At 36.7% G+C, this 21,648-nt stretch overlaps 1 protein-coding gene across 3 annotated transcripts in view; it reads left to right on the top strand.

Moving 5' to 3' along the window:
• DLG2 (discs large MAGUK scaffold protein 2) overlaps window positions 1–21,648 on the top strand; it is a 1,864,788-nt gene that overhangs the window by 1,131,143 nt on the left and 711,997 nt on the right. The window lies entirely within an intron of this gene.

Below are 21,648 nucleotides of genomic sequence, written 5' to 3'. Positions count from 1 at the left end.
TTTCGTGACTGCCAATCAGCAAATAAACCAGACTCTCCTGCGAGATACTGCATTATTTTCTTGACTTTTCCCTGAGACCATTTTTCTGGCTGTGCTTACTGGGGGGACCTTCTGTAATTGGGTTCAAGCAGCTCAGTAAACATACTAGTCCTCATGCACACACCAGCCTAATCTCTAAGTCACCGCTGTGGCTCTTGGATGAATGTATGGCCAGGAGGTTTACTGATACTGAGGAAGTTAAATTCCCTATAATTATTTTTCTATACTTTGTTCTCTAGAGAGCAAAAGCAAGACTGCTCACATGTTGAAAAAATTTAACTTGTAATCTTCAGCTCTAAGAAGCACATGTACCAACAATGCCATATATGTGAAAATAAGACTCTTCTCTAAAGGAGATTGTTTTAATGAGGGCTTCTTTCTTGGAGAGACGCTGGAACTCTGGGGTCCAGAGTTCAGCTCTGCTTCCTAAGGGGTGATCTTGATAGAGAGACTGAGCAAAGGACATTACACTGGAGTCCAGACTCATTCTTAAGTTGGAAAAATCATATATCATTGCATCAAATGAAGGTGGGAGAGATGATGGCATAAGACATGTGCAGTCGGCTGAAAGCAAGAGGGATCATCTTTTAAAATTCTTTGCCCCAGGATTTCCTTAAAAATAGAGACAAATAAAGAAAAAATATCAACATGCATTTATTGAATATCCACTGTGTCCATTGTATAGGATAAAAACTTGCAGGTAATTAACTGTTCTAGGTCTCAGCTTGGACAATAAAATGGCAATGATGAGCAAGGTTCACTTCAAAAAGTTTGTTGAGGATTTAATGAAATAATGGTTCTAATAGTGGCTGGCACATTAATGCTTCATAAATGTAAGTTCTTTCCATGCTATTACTCTAGCTTTTAACACAATTCCAATAAGTTTTATCAACTATTGGAACCTTTCCTACTCTCGGAGTGATTGAAGTAGGGAGAGAAAGCTGGAGAATTAAGTGATAGCTGAAACGTTGCTGTGATATAGAGGGGAAAAGAAGTGCTAAATCCCTCTATAATGTGTGGACATATGTGCACAAGATGTCATAGCAACTTTTGGATATTTAGCATAAAGGGAAGTAAGCCACTATAGTCTGTGTAGATAACACTGTAATGTAATCGGTTACAATAATAGATGTTTGTAATGAATGATCCTAGTTAACAAATTCATATTAATTAAAGCTAATAAAACTAATAACTACTTCTATATATGAAGAACTATGATAGCTGTCCTGTATATATATATATAAAATTTATATAATATATATAATATTTAATTATCACATGAACATTGCAAGGTATGTATTATTAATATGTTATAGATAGGGAAACTGAAGCTCATAGTTGTTAGGGAACTTGTCCAAAACTGCGAAGGGAATCACTAGGAAAATTTTAAACTATCTGGAAAATCCCCTTACTGGGAATATCTCTTTTTTTGATATCCCAGAAAAAGTGAGTTGCAAAATATTAAATGAAGTGTTTTAACCAGTTATATATAAAAATCTTCAGAGAAGAGGGTGATCAGGTTGCTTTCTCAGATTGGAGTTCGTTAAGGAAATAAGGCTTGGACTGGTAACTGAGTAGGTGATGAAGAGAAAGGTCATATCAGAGAAGCAAACCTTGGTGGACAATTGCACCAGGTTGGAGATATAAGATTCATGTGGGTGGGGAGTTTGACCTGTACAAATTTGATACTTGGCTCAAACTGTGTTTTTAAAAAACGATTCATGAATGAATGAATGAATGCACGTCCCTCTTATTTACATTGTGGTACCAAGACGCATGGTGGGTATTGTGGTACTTCAGTAGACCTACGCATCCAGTGAGCTGTCCTCTTGATTTTATATTTTCATATTTCCAAATATCTTGATAAAGTTTACTACTTCCCTTCTTGCTTGAGCTACTTGTCTTCCGTCCATGAGGAGCTCCTGTATGGGTTTTGCACCAGATGCTGGCTAAATTGCCAGCTCCTGGTCAAACCCATGGTCGTTGTGCTGTAATGATATTTTATGAAGTGCTGTTTCTTCCTTACTACTTATGTGATGGAGAGAAAATCCCTTCCGTTTCTGAGGTCTTGTGTCTGCTGTGGTTTCTGTCAAGTAAGTCCTTTTGTGAGTCATTAAACTGGGAAACATGCCCATAAGCCTCAGAGGCTATTAGCAAGGCTAATACAATACAAAGAGTATAGGTTTTAAGACCATTATCAGAGATGGAAGATCTAGTCAGAGGTTCCAAATTGTCTAGTCACTTACACCAAATTTTTCTTTGTCTGTAAAATCTACTGAGGATATTTAGTCATGTGAAAAAAATCAACGTATATTAAACATAAAAGCAGATTAAACACAGTAAGCATAGTATGATGCTACTTTTGAGAAAAAAAATTTATTTGGAAGAAAGTCTGAGAGGACAGTACCAAAATATTAAAAACTGTTATCTCTAAGAAAGGGACAGTGGGTAATTTTTCTCTTTGACCATCTGAATTTTCTAAGTTTTCTACAATGAATGCAATAGTTACAATAACAGTACTAATGGTAGCCTGCTTTTATTAAGAGTGCTCACTATAATGAGCTAACTGTGGGCTCTGCTCTAAGGTCAGACCACATGGGTTTGGATCCTGGGTTCCCCTTTTATTAGCTGTGTTAAGAAATAGGCTAGATATGTCACATGTATTGTCTCACAACATCTCGACGAAGTTGATACCACCATAAAGCCCAGTTTTATTTGTAAGAAAATTAAAGCTTATAGAGTTTAATACACTTTCCCATATTCACATAAAAAGTGCACATATTAAAACAATTGAATAAAGGTCAAAGAGAATTATCCTGATAAATAATGTCATACTTAATCATGCTAATTATAGTGAAATGTCACAAGTAGATTTTATCAGGATCACAAAAAGTTTAACAATATAAATATGTATATAATGTATACATACATATATGTATATGTGTATATGTGTGTGTGTAGAGAGAGAGAGAGAGAGAGAATAGGCTTGTTTTCCCTTGGGTTGAGTTTGGAAATTGAGAGGTGTGAGGGTAAGGGCGAGAATATTCAATTTGTGGGTACTCAGTTACACCTCTACTCAGCAAATTCATCCAGCTTGTCTTCTCCTCCTCCCCCTTGCTACAGTCATCTATGCTCTGCATCTCTCCAGCCCTGAAGAGCTGTGTAACCATAGGCTTGCTTCAGGGTGGGAAGACTGGCTGTCTTCCCAGACTTGGCTCCTGGTGAGCCAGGTTGGTCATTTAGTGTGGTTGCTGACTCGGGGCTTAGCACTAGAGATGATGACCCACCAGAGGGAGAGGGCTGATGAGAGCCAAGAAACTGGGTCAAAAATCAGAAACCAGGAGAAGCAGTTGATCCATGTGACTATTATGGGACTCAGTGATCTTGGTAAGAGGAATCTGTGAGGCCAAACTTTGAGTGGAAGTAAGGGAGCAAACTTTATGAGTCGCTGGTCACTCCCTGGGTAGGCACTCTTTTGTAGCATGACAAGCAGTCATGGGGTTAGGTGAGGGTTGGAAATGGTTGTGAGGAACTGAATTGAATCCAGCACTAAAGACACTGGACTTGCTGTAGAAGATTGGGGAGCAGGGAGAGATGGAGCTAAAGAAGTCAAATAGTTCTTTATCAGGAGGCTATAACAGCTATCCTCCAATTGTTATAGCATTTAATCAGAGAAATAACCTTCTTTGATTTTATTTTTTAACATCTCCCAATTATGTTGGGCAATGTTAAATTACCAGATAGGCAAACTAGTGATGTGTGTTTAGAGAACTAGCAAAGGGTGGGCACCAAAAAGTGAGAAAAGGCCTTAGTGGTAAACACATTCAAAATTTTGCAATCAGAAAAATCTAGAAAGAAGCTATTTTAATTGCAGCATAAATATGAGTAACATTAATTAAAAGAGTGAAAAATTATTTTTAATTATATTGGTGAGGCTAGTAATCTTTTCAGGGCTTGGAGCTATTAAATATCTTAATCCAGTCCTGTTATTACAGTAGGCTTCTTCATAGTCATCTTCATCATCATCATCATCGTCATCATCATCACCACCATCACCACAAAGAAGCCTAAAATTTGAGCCCTTGCAATGTACCAGGTAGGCATGGTGCTAAGTGCATTACAAGCATTACCTCATTTAATTCTCACAACAATCCTAAGAAGTAAGCATCACCTTCAGATCACAGATGAGATGACTGAGGCTAAGAGAGGTTAAGTGATTCGCAGAGGTTCCACAGCTGATAGATAGTGGAGTTGGGATTCAAATCTGTTTCTCTGTCTTCAAGAGCTTTCAAGTCCTCTGTGAGTCAAAGGTCATATTATTAGCAATATAGGGAGTCAGAAATGACATGCAAACTCCAGGTTTAAAGGGTTTGAAATGGTTAGAAAACCTAAGGCTTCAGCATATCTATACTGCTTTAGAAAGGTCATCTCAGCTTAGATGTTTGGTCCAGAATTCCTCAGAGGTCTGTCAGTAGTGCCACCCTCTTACTCAACAAATATTTCCATAATTTCCACCTAAGGTATGTCCCTATTATCAAGATAAAAGAGATCTGGGGTTTTTTGGGGTTTTTTTTTGCCTTTTCTTAAGTTTAAGCAGCACAATGTTGCTACCAGTACTGTGGCCAGCAATGGTATAAATTTCTTTCTGTTATTTTTGAAGTAATATTAAAATTGTTATTTAACCACCTTTTCTTCCCTCCCTCCCTCCCATCCTTTCCTCCTTCTTTCTTGCTTGCTTTTTGGCTTTATCCTTTCTTTTTTTGTAGTAAAGGAGTTTACCTAAAATATAAGGCTGTGAGTTGGTTCTGGCTAGCATCAGTTTTAAATAATAAGGAAATATATATTTGGGGCTGTAAATTTTAGCTATTTCATTTTGGAATGCATTTTTTTTCATGTGGAGCTGTATACATTTCAGATTGTAAATTAATTCAACACATTCTGATTTTATTTGCCAAATTGATCAATAGTGGAACAGATTTTACTTTCATATACATCAGCTTTCTTGGTTGAAATGTCACATACTCAGCGAAGCTGTCCCTCAAGCCTCTTGTGCATATTCTCATAGCCTCTAAACTTCTCCTTTATCACCATTATCAAAGTTGTAATTAAATGATTATATCTCTCGTTATTTATTCAAGGTCTCCACCATTAGTCTGAAATCAACATCAGATCAGGGACAATATCTATCTTATACAGTGCTGTAAACTGAATATCAGGCACAGTATTGGATTATAGGCGTGCAATTAATATTTATTGAATGAATGAATAAAATTCTCTATCCCTAATTGTTTCCTGTATTTGGCTCTTAATGTGGTGGACTAATAGATTTCAAGTGTTTCAATAGTTTGCTGCCTCTGAGAACTGAAAATGTCAACAGGTGACTGTGCGCTTGAAAGTTAACGGAAACCGAGAAAACTATGTCATATGTCACTTCTCTTTGGTAAATTAACACCTCTATATCTGCTAGTGAGTAAGAATAGCAGTTAAGTCATGTGGAAGAACTAGCAGAATACACAAGAGTGTCCCCTCAGACTTCTATACTTGTGTGGTCACTAATGCAGGTCAGACCTCAGAAGTTCTAGGGTTTATTTCTGGAAAAGTATGAGCATTGTTGGCATAAAAGCCAAACATTTCAGGATTTCAACAACAAAAGCTTTCCTCTGTCCTGACTTTGTGTGAGATTCCAGGAGACTAAAACATAAGATTGGTGTACCCTTAAGGAAGGAGGCTGTGAGAATAGTTTTCAATTTAAATATTGATTTAGTGAAGTTCCCAGAGGCCGTTTCTCTGGGCAACTGTTTAATATTTGGGTATTGTGGGGCTATGCCAGCCTGAAGGGCGTATGGAAGTATCTGTATAGTTTGGTAGCAGATACTTCTGGCCATCACCTCTGTCTCCGCCCACACCCCCACTCCCACTCCCAACACACACACGCTCACGTACTCCACTGAGCTCCACTCTCTGAACCCCACCATTCTTCTTAAAGGCGTCATTGTATTTGTGACAATAACATCCTTAGGCATTTCTAAGCTTTAAATGATTTGTCTAAGAACTCATATAATTTGACTAAGGTAATTCTCAGTATGTGTGCTATTGTGAGGATTAGAGATCTAAATGCTTAGGCTCATGGAACTGACTTGCAGAGAATTGAAATGTAAAGCTAAGCATTATGGATTTTTTTTTTTTTTTTTTTTGGTGAGGAAGATTGGCTTTGAGCTAATATCTGTTGCCAATCTTCCTCATTTTGCTTGAGGAAGATGGTCCCTGAGCTAACATCTGTGCCAATGTTCCTCTACTCTTTGTATATGGGACGCCGCCACGGTGTGGCTTGATGAGTGATGTGTAGGTCTGAACCCAGGATCTGAACCCGCGAACCCTGGGCCACCGAAGCAGAGCGCATGAACTTAACCACTATGCTACTGGGCCATCTCCAGCATTATGGATTTTAACGTTAAGATAGTGGTGGTATCATACTATGGATATTTTTTGTTTAGAGACAGATCTATTTTGTTGTGAATGCTGCTTTTATATGGGTTTCTTCATTCTCACTTAAAGAGCTTGGCTTTAAGGAAAAAGTGTAAATAGCCTTTTACTTTCCTGTAGCTTAATTGTACATATTAACTGCCAAAGTTATTAGGAACTAGAAGTGATTGCTTAGATTACCTTTGAAAAGGGGCCAGCTCCTCTCTGGTACAGTAGAAGGATATAGCAGAGATCAGCAATATCACAAAGAAGAAACTGTCAACTGAATGCCGAGTCAGGCAAGGACTAAACCCAATGGTTGACAAAACCCTAGATCATAAGATAACATACTTTAGTCAGAGCCTAATTTAAAGCAAAACAATTGTGTTTTTGCTAGTTGGGGAACCATTTGGAATGCAGATGCTCAACAGCACAATTTAAATTTTAGAAACACTTTGGGCAATTTTTAAAAGACCTTTCCTTGAACCAAGGTAGCAGAGGAATGTCAGATCTTCCCATGTAGTCTTTCCCTTGTAGAAATCTTTGTAAAACAATGGGGACTTTGTATGGGAACAGCCAAAAGACAGTTGATGGGGAAAGTCTGAAAAGTGGGCAGGAATGCAAATGGTGCATGTAAATGATGTTCCAGTGTGCAAAACTCCTACTTAGTCACTCACCTGGGTACTACTGAGTCTCATCAAGAGCCTGCACTGCAGCTCGATAATCAGGACTTCCTGTTGGATGCTTGCTCCCAGAAGGATTTGTTTTACTGCCCTTAATTCATTTTCTTTTCTACCTTGCATGAGATTGATTTCTATCCTGAATGGTCTGGTGCTTTCTGGAGCTGAAAAGGGGCCTGCCTGCCATTGCACAGTAACCATATCAGTGGAGAACGATATGAGCATTCACATCAAGGTCCTCCTTAGCTTGACTAGTAATTTGCTCCATGTGGAACGAGGTGCTGTTTCTGCTGTGCTGTCTGCCTAATTGAAAAAGGCCACCTAGCAGATTGGATGCAAACAGGTAATAAGTTCCCCCATTGCCCTCCAGACAGGCTAAACATTACCTGCCTAAAGGAGGGCAAGCAATATTACGGTCTTCAATAGGGAATTGTGAAAATAAGGAAGGAGAAATATCAGATATTTGATTTTGTACTTTTCTTTCCTAGCAGATTATTTTGGAAATTGCATATAAAGTGACACACAATTCTTGCTGCACAAATTACACCAAAAGAACATATTCCAAGGATGAAGTAAATGACCTTTCTACAGAAAAGATTTTACTGTTAACTGCATGCTAATAAATTTCCACCAGGTGAATCCTCCCTAATGTATTTTCAGTGTCAGTACCTGGGCTCCAAGAGGGGCATCCTAGACCCAACATCAATTCTGCAGAACCCAATCCACAGATCATTTGCAATATCGTGTTTGCTTTGTTGGCTTATGAGTAAGATCTAGAATAGAGGAGATTTTCTTGAAAGGTCTCACAGTGGGCACTTTGGCACTAGGGTGCACAATACCATATTTCATTTAGCCCAGCAGGCCTAAATGAATACTCACTGTCAGGTGGTAAAGAACTCCACCCCAAAGTAGCTGGTAACTCATTTCTGCTTGGACTTTGCCCGAACATGGGTTTTATATAATTAGAATTTGAGTTGCTTTCCCAAAGCCCCCACAGCTTGACTCAGAGTTTAACATTTAAAGTACTTATATCAGCCAAAGAAAGGCAGCAGACTCACATCAGTTTTATTCATCATCTTTTTTTTTTTTGAGGAAAGCAACATGGTGGAGTAGGAAGCATGAGGATTTGAAATCAGACTGACCTTGGTTTGAAGCATAAATTTACCATTTAATGGCTGCATGACCTTGAGCAATTGCTTAACTTCTCTGAACCTCAATTTTTTCATCTAGAAATAGGAATAATAATATTTGCCTTTCAGGGCTGTTGACAGAATTAGCTCTAATTCTATATATTTCTTGGCACATTCATAGCAACTGATCAATAAATAGTAGCTGCAGCTGCTATGATTAAAGCTGTTCTACAGCCAGAATATAGGAGGTTTGCATAAACTCAAACCTCTTTCTTGTGCCTGCAAGGAACTGCGGAACCTCCTGGACTTGTATGAGAAAACACAATTAGACAGAAACTTTATTTTCATTTCAGCCATTCAAGTTTAGGAAACCATTTCCTCAGACCTCTCAAAATCCTGATTAATAATTTCCTTAGGTCATAAAGAGGAACAAAGAAGGCAAATGCAAATTTTATGCTAACACCAAACTTAAAACCTTATATTCTAGGTTCACTAAATATTCCTCATCTTTTACCCATTTTTTGATGGAAAAGGGAATGACATTATGTCATGTGTTCATCCCTATAAAGGGAGTGTGTTGTGTGAAGAGACAGGATGGAATAGTGGAAAAATTTTGGACTGAACACTAAGCTTTGAGTTCTGGTTCCAACGATATCACTTATCAGCCGTCTAACCCTAGACACATTTCACAGTAATGAACCTCAGTTTTTCCCCTGCCCTGCCTACCATGTGGGGCTATTTTGAGGATTAAGAAAAATCAAGGATATAACAGTATTTTCAAAAACCAAAGTCCAACATAGAAGTGAGATGCTGTTTTGCACAGGTTTTCATTCATTAGTTCCAGTGTTGTATGGACCTTGATTTTATTCTTGGTTCCAGTCTTTATTAATACTATGACCATGGAAAAATTATAGAATCTTTCTAAGCCAATTTCTATATCTTAAACTGGCATCTCATTGTTTACCATATAGGGTTATTAGGATCAAATGAAATACCTGTGCTTGGGACATAGTATAAGTACTCAATAAATGGTAGATATGTTGTTGTTAGTGATGATGTTATTTAGCACCTGCCCCAGGGGCAGATTGTCCTGCCCAAAAATAGGAGTTGGGAAGAAATTTAGGACCAATATGGAATCCTGACATTCAAATGAAATCAATTGACCTTTATTGAGTGTCTGTATATAGACACTGCAGAACTTTAAAATGTCAACCTCTGGAACTTATAATTGGAGTGGGGAGGGGTATAATGATGAGGATGATGAGGAAGAGGATGATAAAGTTTGTTGTGCATTATTATGTGCCAGTCACTGTACTAAGTATTTTACAGAAATTAACTCATGTTATTCTCACATCAATCCTATGAGAAAGAAACTATTATCAACCTTATTTTATAGATGAGGAAACTGAGACACAGAAAGGTTAAGTAACTTGCTCAAGTCCAAAGCTAATAATAATGGTCAGAGTTGGGACGTGTACCTAGAAGTCTGATTCTAGTGCTCATGCCTCATCTATTATGAATGGAAGAAAAGAGTACATAAATATTGTACAAAGCTTTATCACATTATGCAAAAATATAGAAAAAAATGTTCCCAATGAGGGGAAAATTGCATCCAACTTCAAATATTTATGCAGCAATGAAAATGTGCTCAGATCTTACATAGGAATGGGAAACAGCTGTTAGGGAAGGGGAGAAGGTGCTTGTCTCAGCCTTTGAATAAGTGGTGGAGGTAGGATGGACATAGCAGTCTTTCTTCAGGGGTCATGCTTCTAACCACTGTATAATACTGCCTCTCTATTTGGCAAAGTCTTATTGAAAGAATGTAAAATTGAGAAAATAAGCCAAAAAATTAAGCATACCATACTCTAACCATCTTGCTGTGTGTTAAAAATAATTAACCATATATTTATAACAATAATATATTAAATCTGTATTTTTACAGTCAATTCAGAGGTATTGTGATTAAATCTAAAGATGTTGACAGGGCATCACTCATCAGCTATGCTTGTCTTTCGGCAACCACTGAGTATGACCTCATAGACACTTAGCCCACCCCCTTAATTTTTCAAATTAGGTCATTAAAACTTAACAAGTTCTAGTAACTTGTCCAAGATGAGACAGCTAGTTAGTGGCAGAGCTGGAACTAGAGCATGTTTCCTAAAGCCTAGTCCCATATTTTCCAAGTTTAATTCGACAAGTATTTACTGAGCAATAATAATTATACTGTGAGGCAATGGCAAGGAGGGTGTGAGTTTAAAAATAAAATATGGTCCTTGCTCTTGAGAAGTTTATAATCTAGTAGGAAAGACACACATGCCCACGTATAATTATAAAACTCATTATGATGGGACAAGTTCAGTAGCAGGGGAGATCCCATACATTGTCCCTGTATGTCTCCCTTTCATCACTCAGCGCACTTGTTTATTCAAGGTCTTTCTGCTCTGCTAAATTGCTACACTGTCTACAGCTCACTTCTTTATCCCTAGCATAGTTCCTGATGCAGCATAGGCACTCAATAAATATTTATTGAACAAAATGAAAACACACAAAAGCAAAATAACGTGGAATCACAGAGGAGGGGATGATTAATTAAATGTGAATTTGAAATGTACAGGCCAAAGCAAAGCCAGTTAGGTAAAACTTTACTAAAATGTCAAGTCTCCAAGGAGAGGAGATCATTCAGCAGGAAGAGGGCCTGTCATTTCTATTAATCCATACCACTGCCTTTAGGCCAATCCACAGATGAATTACTTCTGACAAGTCAGAATCTGGCTTATATTTAACTCAGAAAGTTTTTAACCTTTTGATAAATTTAGAAAATATCTATTACAAATCACTTATCAGAAAAATAAGACCATGTATGACTTTGACCAAAGAAAGACAGATTTCAGCTCATGGTTCTCTCTCAAATTCTGAATGTGAAAGCTCCAAAAAGCCAGGTAGACTGCTTCAGGGGGACTTGACTGGTGTCAGCCAGACTGTCCTAAAGTCAGAGGAAGGTCAGTTTATATTTGTTCCAGTTTGATTATGTGCATAGCATCATTCAACCTGACTCTGTGTTTTATCTTTTTTGAGAGATTTCTTTCCTCAGTTTGTGACTGTTCCCTCCTCCTTTCCTTTCTTCTTTTTCCTTCTTTCTTTCCCCCTTCCATCCTTCTTTCCTTCCCCTTTCTGTCCTTCTTTCCTTCCTTTCTTCTTCCTTCCCTCTCTCTCTCTTTTCTTTAGTTATGAGTCACTACTATAATGTTATTTTTGCACATGTCATTATTCATGCATTTCCTTCCTCATGAAACAGGGGATGGCACATGCCTTTATCCTGCCTCAGGCCCCCACACTCCCATACTACCTTGTCTGTTCCTGGCAATCTGAAACGGGTCAGTAGAGCATCTAGCACTGGAATATTGGGGGAGACTGGCACTTGGAAACAGCATTCCCAGGATGTTATACATGTTAGGATCCCAAGAATCTGATAAAGAGCCACGAGCTCACTCCCCCATTTAAATAAATAGACTTTAAATATTTAAATTAACTTTCAAGTTGATTAAGGCTTGGACAAGAACATATCAGTGCCTTATATGCACCAAGCTCAGTTTTTAGTGCTTTAGTTCCTCTATTAAGAACTAAAAGCAGTTAAAAGACAAAAGTAGAACAAAAAAACTATAACTACAAAAATATATTAATGGATACACAATAAAAAAATATGTAATTTGTGACATCAATAGTAAAGTGTGGGGGACAAGTAAAGGTGTAGAGTGTTTGTATACAATTGAAGTTAAATTGTTATCAGCTTAAAGTAGATTGTTATAACTATAAGAAGATTTACATAAGCCCCATGGTAACCACAGAGAAAATACATATAGAAGATACACAGAAGAAAATGAGAAAAGATTCAAAGTATATAATTGCAAAAAGACCAATGAAACACAAAGAAATAGCAAGAGAAGAAAAGGGGTACAAAAAAGCTACAAGCCATGCAGAAAACAATTAACAAAATGACAATAGTAAGTCTTTCCATATCAATAATTGCTTTAAATGTAAATGGGTTAAATTTGACAATCAAAAGACATAGAGTGGCTGGAAAAACTAGGAAAAAAGAAAAACAAGATTAAAGTGTATGCTGTCTAACAGAGACTCACTTTTGATTTAAGGAAACACATAGGCTAAAAGTATAAGGGTGGAAAAAGATGTTCCATGCAAATGGCAACTAAAAGAGAACAGAGGTGGCCATACTTATATCACACAAAATAGAGTAAGTCAAAAACTGTCAAGAGAGACAAAGAAAGACGTTATATAATGATAGAAGGATCAATTCACCAGGAAGATATAACCATTATGTATGTATATGCACCCACAATCAGAGCATCAAAACATTTGAAGCAAATATTGGCAGAACTGAAGGGAGAAATAGACAGTAACACAATAATAGTAGGGGATTTAAATACCCCACTTTCAATAATGGGTAGAACATCCAGATGGAGATGAATAAGGAAACAAAAGGATTGAACAACACTATAGACCAAAAGGACCTATCAGACATATACAGAGCATTCCATCCAATAGCAGCAGAATACACATTCTTCTCAAGTGCACAAGGACCATTCTATAGGATAGAGCACATGTTAGGTCACAAAAGAAGTCTTAACAAATTTAAAAAAAAATGAAATCATACCAAGTATATTTCTAACAACAGTGGAATGAAACTAGAAATAAATGGCAGAAGGAAAACTGGAAAATTCACAGATATTTCGAAATTAAAAAACACATTCTTGAACAACCAGTGCGTCAAAGAAGAAAGCAAATGGGAAATTTGAAAATATCTTGAAACTAACAAAAATGAAAACACAACATACCAAAACTTATGGGATGCACCAAAAACAGTTCTAAGAGGGAAGTTTATAGTGATAAATGCATACATTAGAAAAAGTAAAAAGATCTCAAATAAACAACCTAACTTTACACCTCAAGGAACTAGAAAAAGAAGAACAAACTAAACCTAAAGTTAGCAGAGGGAAAGAAATGGTTAAAATTAGAAGAGAAACAAACAAAATAGAAAATAGAAAAACAATAGAAAATATCAACAAAACTAAGATCTGTTTTTTTAAAGATAAACAAAATTGACAAACCTTTAGTTAGATTAACTAAAAAAAAGAGAGAAAACTCAAATAAATAAAATCAGAAATGAAAAGGAGATGTTGCAATTCATGCCACAGGAATTAAAAGTATTAGGACTACTATGAACAATTATACACCAACAAATTGAGAACCTAGAAGAAATGGATGAATTCCTAGAAACAAACAACCTATGAAGACTGAATCATGAAGAAATAGAAAATATGAACAGATCTATAATGAGTAAGGAGATTGGATCAATAACCGAAACCTCCCAACAACAATAAAAAGACCAGATGGCTTCACTACCAGACATTTAAAGAGGAATTAATGTCATTCCATTTCAAACTCTTCCAAAAAATTAAAGAGGAGGGAACACTTTCAGATTAATCTTATAAGGCCAGCATTACTCTGATTCAAGTGTCCATCAATAGATGAACAGTTAAAGAAGATGTGGTAAATATATATACACACACACACACACACACACACACACGCACACAGTGGAATATTACTCAGCCATTAAAAAAGAATGAAATATTGCCATTTTCAACAACATGGATGGACCTAGAGGGTATTATGCTAAGTGAAATAAGTCAGAACAGAGAAAGAAATATACCAGATGCTTTCACTTACATGTGGAATCAAAAAACAAAACAAACAGAAAAACATAACAAAACAAACTCACAGATACAGAGAACAAACTGGTGGTTGCTGAGGGAAGGGGTTGAGGGGATGGGCAAAAATAGTGAAGGGGAGCAAGACATAAAATCTTCCAGTTATAAAATAAATAAGTCATGGGGATATAATGTACAGCATAAGGAATATAGTTAATAATATTGTAATAATGTTGTATGGTGACAGTAATTAAACTTACCATGATGATCATTTTGTAATTTATAAAAATATCAAATCATTATGTTGTACACCTGTAACTAATATAATATTGTATGTCAATTATACTTCAATTTTAAAAAGCCAGAAAAAGATACCACAAGAAAAGAAAACTTCAGGCCAATATTCCTGATGAGTAGATGCAAAAATCCTCTACAAAATACTAGCAAACTGAAGTCAACAACACATTAACAGGATCATTCACTATGACCAAGTGGGATTTATCCCTGGGATGCAAAGATGGTTCAACATACAAAAAACAATTGATGTGATATACCACATTAACAGAACAATGGATAAAAATCATATGATCATCTCAACAGATGCGGAAAAGACATTGACGAATTTCAACACTCTTTCGTGATAAAAACACTCAACAAACTAGGAATGGAAGGAAATTACCTCAACATAATAAAAGTCATATATGAAAACCCACAGCTAACATCATACTCAATGGTGGAAAACTGAAAACTTTTCCTTTGAGATCAGGAATGAGATAAGAATGCCCACTCTTGCCACTTCTATTCAATGTTGTATGAAAGTCCTAACTAGAGCAATTAGGCAAGAAAAACAAATAAAAGGCTTCCAAGTCAGAAAGAAAGAAGTAGAATCATCTCTGTTCACAGATAACATGATTTTATATGTAGAAAACCCTAAAGATTTCACAGATACACACACAAAAAAACTGTTAGAAGTAATAAACAAATTCAGCAAGGTTGCAGGATACAGAATCAGTATACAAAAATCAGTTGTGTTTCTACACACTAACAATGAACAATTTTAATAGGAAATTTAACAGTCTCATTTGCAATAGCATCAAAAAGGATGAAATACTTAGGAATAAACTTAACCAAGGGAGCAAAAGACGTGTACAATGAAAACTATGAAACATTGATGCAAGAAATTAAAGAGGACACAAATAAATGTTCTTAGATTGGAAGACTTAACATTTTAAAAATGTCCATACTATCCAAAGCGATCTACAGATTCAGTACAGTCCCTGTAAATATCCCAATTGCATTCTTTACAAAAATAGAAAAAACAATCCTAAAATTCATATGGAAACACAATAGACCCTGAATAGACAAAACAATCTTGAGAAAGAACAAAGTTCACACCTGTTAGTATGACCATTATCAAAACAAAACAAAACAGAAATCAAGTGTAGGTGGGGATGTGAAGAAATTGGAACCCTTGTGCACTGTTGGTGGACATGTAAAATGGCTCAGCTGCTATGGAAAACAGTATGGAGCTTCCTCAAAAAGTTAAAAATAAAAGTACTGTATAATCCATCCATCCCACTTCTGGGTATTTATCCAAAAGAATTGAAATTGGGATTGCAAAGAGATATTTGTCCTACTGTGTTTATTCAAGCATTATTCACAACAGCCAAGAGATAGAAACAAACTAAATATCCACTGAGGGATGAGTGGATAAAAAAATGTGGTATATACATACGATGGAATAGTCAGCCTTAAAAAAGAAAGAAATCCTGCCATATACTACAACCTGGATAAATCTTGAGGACATTATGCTAAATGAAATAAGCCAGTCACAGAGGGACAAATACTGCATGATTCCATTTATATTATATGAGGTATCTAAAGTAGTGAAATTTGGAGATGCAGAAAGTAGAATGGTGGTTGCCAGGGACTGAGAGGAAGGGAAATGAGGAGTTGCTGTTCAAGAAGAACAGGATTTTGGTCATGCACGATGAAAAAGTTCTCAAGATCTGCTGTACAACATTGTGCTTATAGTTAACAATATTGTACTGTATACTTAAAAATTTAAAAGGATAGATCTCATGTATTTTTTACCACAATTAAAAAAAAACTAAAGAAGATGCTTGTTATGGATAATAATGCTAACTTTTTTTTAGCTTTCTTACCTGATTGGTGGGGAGGAAAAGAAGTAGTCTTACCTTTCTGCTCCCTAATATACACTTTTAACATCCTGTGAAGTCACTATGCCTTTGGATTATATCATTTTAAGAGGAACGTGACTTTCAATGGTTGGAGTTTGGGATCCTGCCCCTGCTTTACCATTGACTGGGTTTTGACTTGGGGAACCATTCCCCCTTTTGCACTATCAAGCTATAAAGGGAGAACAACTTGAAAACACTGGAGAGAAAAGCCAAGCTGTTGAGAAGGGAAGCTTTTATGAATGAATGTCTTGCTAAAATAAACAGAAGCTGTTTCAATTTCTTAATATTATAAAACCACTAACAATTTCTTCAAAAAAAGCATAATACACTTATTACCACTCAACCACACTGAATGTTTTACTTAAATGATGACCGTAAGAGGACATTGCTATTTTGTTTTCAAGTTCAAAATGTTTATTTATTCATCTTACACTGAGAGGTAGAACACAGACCCAAATACCTATGTTGGTATGACCACTGAAAGACAATTTTAGCTTCTTTCTTGCTTGGTATGTTTTAATAAATACTAAACACTTAGTTTGTGCTTAGTTCAAAGGATACAGATGCAAGAAAGAGAGCCCTCTTTCTTCTCTAATGGGGGTTATTTACATTCTGTTTGGGGAGAAGGGCACGAAACAAATAATAGTATAATTTGTGTTTTAAATACAATCATCTTAAGTGTTGCAATAGAGAAGCACAGGTTCTAAATGAGTATTTAATGGGAGGATGGCATGATCTGTTCTGGACGAGGGGGTACAGTATCCAGGGAATGCTTTCTTGGAAAGGTGACATTTGAGTTGAGCTCTGGAATGCTGAGAGAACTCCAGAATGTCTAAGTAGAAGAGGCTTAAGGATGGCAATCTGGTGGGAAATAAAGTCTGGCAGACTTGTTTTGAAACTGTGTTGCATAGTTAAGTCCACTCTCTTAGATTGTATTGTGTTTCCCTGGGATGGCTTTCGGGAGGTTGTCTCTTGGTGCACCCTACAGAAAAGTTAGTACCAATGAATTGCATGAAGGTGTGGAGAAGGGAAGAGAGCATGAGCAGTGGCCACAGGGTGAGACTAAGTGAAGGTGTTCAAGGTCTGTGTGGTTGGAGGGTAGAGCGAGGGGGTGAGGCATGGGTGAGACGGGTGAAAGCAGGAGAGGCCAGGTCACACAGGGCATGATTAAGGACCAGGAAAGCCACTTAAAGATTGTGCTGTCTGTGGGGAAAAAGATCCCCTGAAAATGAGACTTTATTGACAGGCATCAAGCGGGGTAGAACCTCATCATATTCGCATTGTAGAAGTCACTCTGGCTGTTATGTGAGGATGCATTGGAATAAGGGTGGATGCCAGAGACTAGGTAGGAAGCTATTTCACCAGTTCTACAGAGAAATGATGCTAGGAGACTAGGGTGGTCATCATGGTGATTGAGAGAAAGAGACAAATGTGAAATATATTTACGCAGACAAATATACAAATACTGTACAGTGTAACTGAATATGTCAGGCAGATCTGGAAAGCTTCATAGAAGAAGTGACATTAGTTTAATCTTGAAGGATGAGAACAAATTTCTTATAGTACTGTAGTTCATCACAGATTCAATTGCTAAAATATGAAAATTATGAATGATTATTACCTTTTGATTAGTATTCCATTCAGAATCACTAAGCAATGTCACATAAGTTGTATTCTTATTTCTCTAATAATGTTACTAAGTGTGTTAGAATGTAGTAAATCTGCATTTTTTGAAAACCATTTTACAGTTTAGCCTTTTCATTAATTCAGATTAATCCCCTCCCCACCAACACCCACCCAAATACAAGTATAGTAGTGAGAATTTGGGACATTTTAAAAATTTTTCTACTACCTATGAAATCCTCTGTCCAGGTGAAATCTCTATGGCAATTAGGCATGTGTCCTTCCACACTGTAATTCCTGCTTGTCTTTTCCTCATAAGATTTATGATTAAATTGGTTTAAGTATTTTGAAAATAATTTTAGAGCCTAAAAATCTTTAAATATTCTTGGTTCTCTCTTATTTTGAAAGGTAAATGTGCTTGAATCTGGAGATTGCCCTAGGCTGAAGGTTATTAGATGTAGAGGAATATTAATTTGTTAGCATTTATAACATCGCTAGTCTTTGCAGTCACAGGAATGGACTGTATACACTTTTCAAATCAAGAGAAATTGTATCTAATACTTTCCTCCATTTTATGATTATTTAGCACATCACTTGTAGCTGCTAAAGGGCTTCTGCTACCCAGTCATCCTTTAGCAAGCACTTAGCTCTTCTTTTGTAATTAATATTTTCATTTCCCATATGCATAGAGTGCTTGAAGGAAATTTTATCTGGAAAAAAATCTGCATGGTGTTTTAGTGCAGTACAATTTATTTAGTAATTCGTCTTTGCTGTTTATTTTTCTATTAAACAAATGAAGCCGGGATATTAGTTTTAAGCCCCAGCTTTAAAACTAGTGGTTGTTCTGTAGAGTCAGTGCCAGGTCAAAGAGAAGTCAATAAGATATATCTCATCTAGGAATTGCCCTGTGCACCATCTGCCCATGTTAAATCACAATGATAAGTAGGATGTGTACTTGTGCACCACTAATTCTTGTTCGGCCAGAATTGCATGTCTTCTCATGGTCATTACAATTGTCCAATTACAGTTGTTCAAATTGAATTATCTTTAATTAGCAGGTCTGTCTCATAGTACAGTGGGCTAGTTGGACATATTTATCTGTTTTAGTGGTCTGTCCTCAGACTTGGAAAACCAAATGTCATGTTTGAAAAGAAAAAAATTGGGGGGTGAGGGGAGAAGGCTGGAATTATTTTACATGTATTAAAATAAAAGAATAATTTCAATATAGTCTTGTAACAAGTTTAACGAAAGTTTGCTACGGTCTTTAAGATCTTTGAAGAAAAGTAACATTAGTTATGAAATGTATGATATATTTTAATCTATATAGAAATGACAGGCTGAGGTTATTAAAACAGTAATTCTATTGTCCTTGTTTTGGGAAGAAATAGCTCATTCCAAACAACCCATTCATAACATATTTAGGTCCCTATGAAGATTTATAATATCTTTGAGTAGTGCCCAGCCAGGAAATTTTCTGTCTTGCAGTAAGCTGCATGTGCCATTACAAAATTGTAAGGGATTCACACTGACTTACTCCTGTGCAGATTGATTCTTATACTTGAGAGGCAAAGGGGTGAGAACAAGGCATGTGTTCCCTGAAGATGCCATTGGACCTTTGAGCGATGATATCTCCCTGAAAAGCTAGAGAGAAGCATCTATGGTTGGATAAGATTGGAGAGAGCCAAACTTATCACTTCCTGACATTCTCATTTGGCGGTGATGGTATTGCCATATCACATCAAGTCCTACTGTATCGCCATGCATCATGGTGACACCAGACAAATATGAAGTTCTCCAGGGGTTTATTTGACCCAGCAGTTCTTTCAGGCGTTATCCTTTGATCCAGCGTAAAAAATGAGAGAGAGAGAGAGAGAGAGATTATTTTCTGCCTTTTTCCCACTGAGGGTCATATGATGATCTATTTGCCTCAATTTTGCTGTTTTTAGGTGTTGGTCTTGACTCTTTGATTCTCTTTCAGGAAGAAAGACCATTAATGCCATTGTTATTTCTGCCCAAAAGTTCAAGTCTTCATTTTTTTTTCTGGCAAATTTGTTTAACATCCCAAAACCAGCACTGAAGCTAACCTTAAAGGAATAGTTTATGTTTTTGTATCATTAATGAATTAAATATTATTTTCAAAAAGTGTTAGTCAACTCCTGCGTCCCTCTACCCTTTCCTTCTGTTTACACATCCACCCAACCATCCATTTATCCATCCAAAAGAATGTGTTTATCATAAGCTTCCTATGTGCTGGGCAGGCAGTATGCTAGGTGCTTGGGAAAAAATGGTCGATAACAGACAAGGGCCTGCCCTTTGAACTTACACATATGGGTCATTATTATTTAGCAAAGGTGTTTTGAATGCCCGCTATGCCAGACAAAGTACTTAAATCAATGCCTTGTGCAGAATTTGGGAAAGGACCCTGTTGTGGAGATACACAGAAAGACAAGATCCTGCTCCTTCCTTTCAGAATTTTTATGCATAACAATGACTTATCCAGGGAGTCCTAGTGTTGAAATGTAGAATATGTTATAACACTGGCCTTTGAAATAAGAACTTTGAAAACTCAGTTAGAAATGAGGTCTACATTGCCCCAGTACCTGGTCAGTCCACTGAGAAGGTGGATCTGATGGCACCTGATGGTCAATAGGTAAAATAATTATATCCTGGGATTATATCATCTTTGTTTGGTGCTGCAGAGATGGCAGCTTGCTTCCCAGTTGAACCAAAATTATTTCCTTAGGGATATGTGATAAGGATAGACATTTTGGCAACAGATATGGAAACTTTCAAACAGAATAAAAATTCTAAATGCTGTAGTAATTAGCCTTTCCCTTTGCTGAAAATACTATGTGTGGCTTCTGCAATCATACTAAAATTTTAAGACAATCATGTCCTCTTTGGAAGGCAATTGCTTTAAATTGGATAGATTTCACTCATTTTTCAGTGAAAGAATTTGAAAATTCTGTCTTTGGAAGCCAAAATACTGGATGGCAGAATTGGATGTGTCTTTCACTTTAAAATGCAGACTCTCTCTGTGGTGAATGTATTTGTTGTGGTAAAGTATTTGAAAGGAAATCCTCAGAATAATTTGGGGTAAGGAAAAACACTGTGTTAAAATAAGCCAACCCATTAGTTTTGAACTTTGAAAATTGCTTTATTTTGAATCAGAAAGAATTAATAATCATTCATAGTATAAATAATATATGTTTGGATTATAATATATAATCATAAACTAAAGCAAATTAAACTTCCAAATTTTAAAGGACTCTAGTATAATGCTGTGATTGCACTGATTTTTCTAAAGGAATTGGTGTTCTTTAGAGTTAATATTGATGCTCTTATTTAGTTACCTCATGATTTGGTCTGTGTCTTGGGAAATATCTCCCTAGATAAGTGATTCTCGTAAATGTTGGAAATTCCTTTACAGGTTAACTTTCACATCACTTTAAATTGCTTATGCTATATTGTTTCAGCCTAGATGCATCCTTTCTGGAAAGAAGGGTCCTGCTAGTCTGATAAGAAGCTCTCGTTCCTGAGGTCTGTATTTTGTGTGGGGATCAGCTAGGAGAGGGAAAAGCCAGAATGCCAAACTGCAAAGAGTACTCTTTACTGTGGGGCTCCATCCAAAAAGGGTTTGTAACACGGTGTACAGTCTTGTAGCCCAGCTGTGTGGAGCATTGATTGCTTCTGCCTAGAGCAGGGATACTGTCAAGTTGCTCTGTGAGTTGAGTCATCTATTGACAAAGAGCTACCAGCCCGCAGATAATGCTGTGCGGAGCTGCTC

The sequence above is a fragment of the Ceratotherium simum genome, chromosome 7, assembly GCF_057802395.1.
Source record: "Ceratotherium simum simum isolate JZ-2026a chromosome 7, ASM5780239v1, whole genome shotgun sequence".
NCBI classification, from domain to species: Eukaryota; Metazoa; Chordata; class Mammalia; order Perissodactyla; family Rhinocerotidae; genus Ceratotherium; species Ceratotherium simum.
The sequence above is the reverse complement of the archived record's forward strand: the minus strand, read 5'-3'. Positions and strand labels throughout refer to the sequence as shown.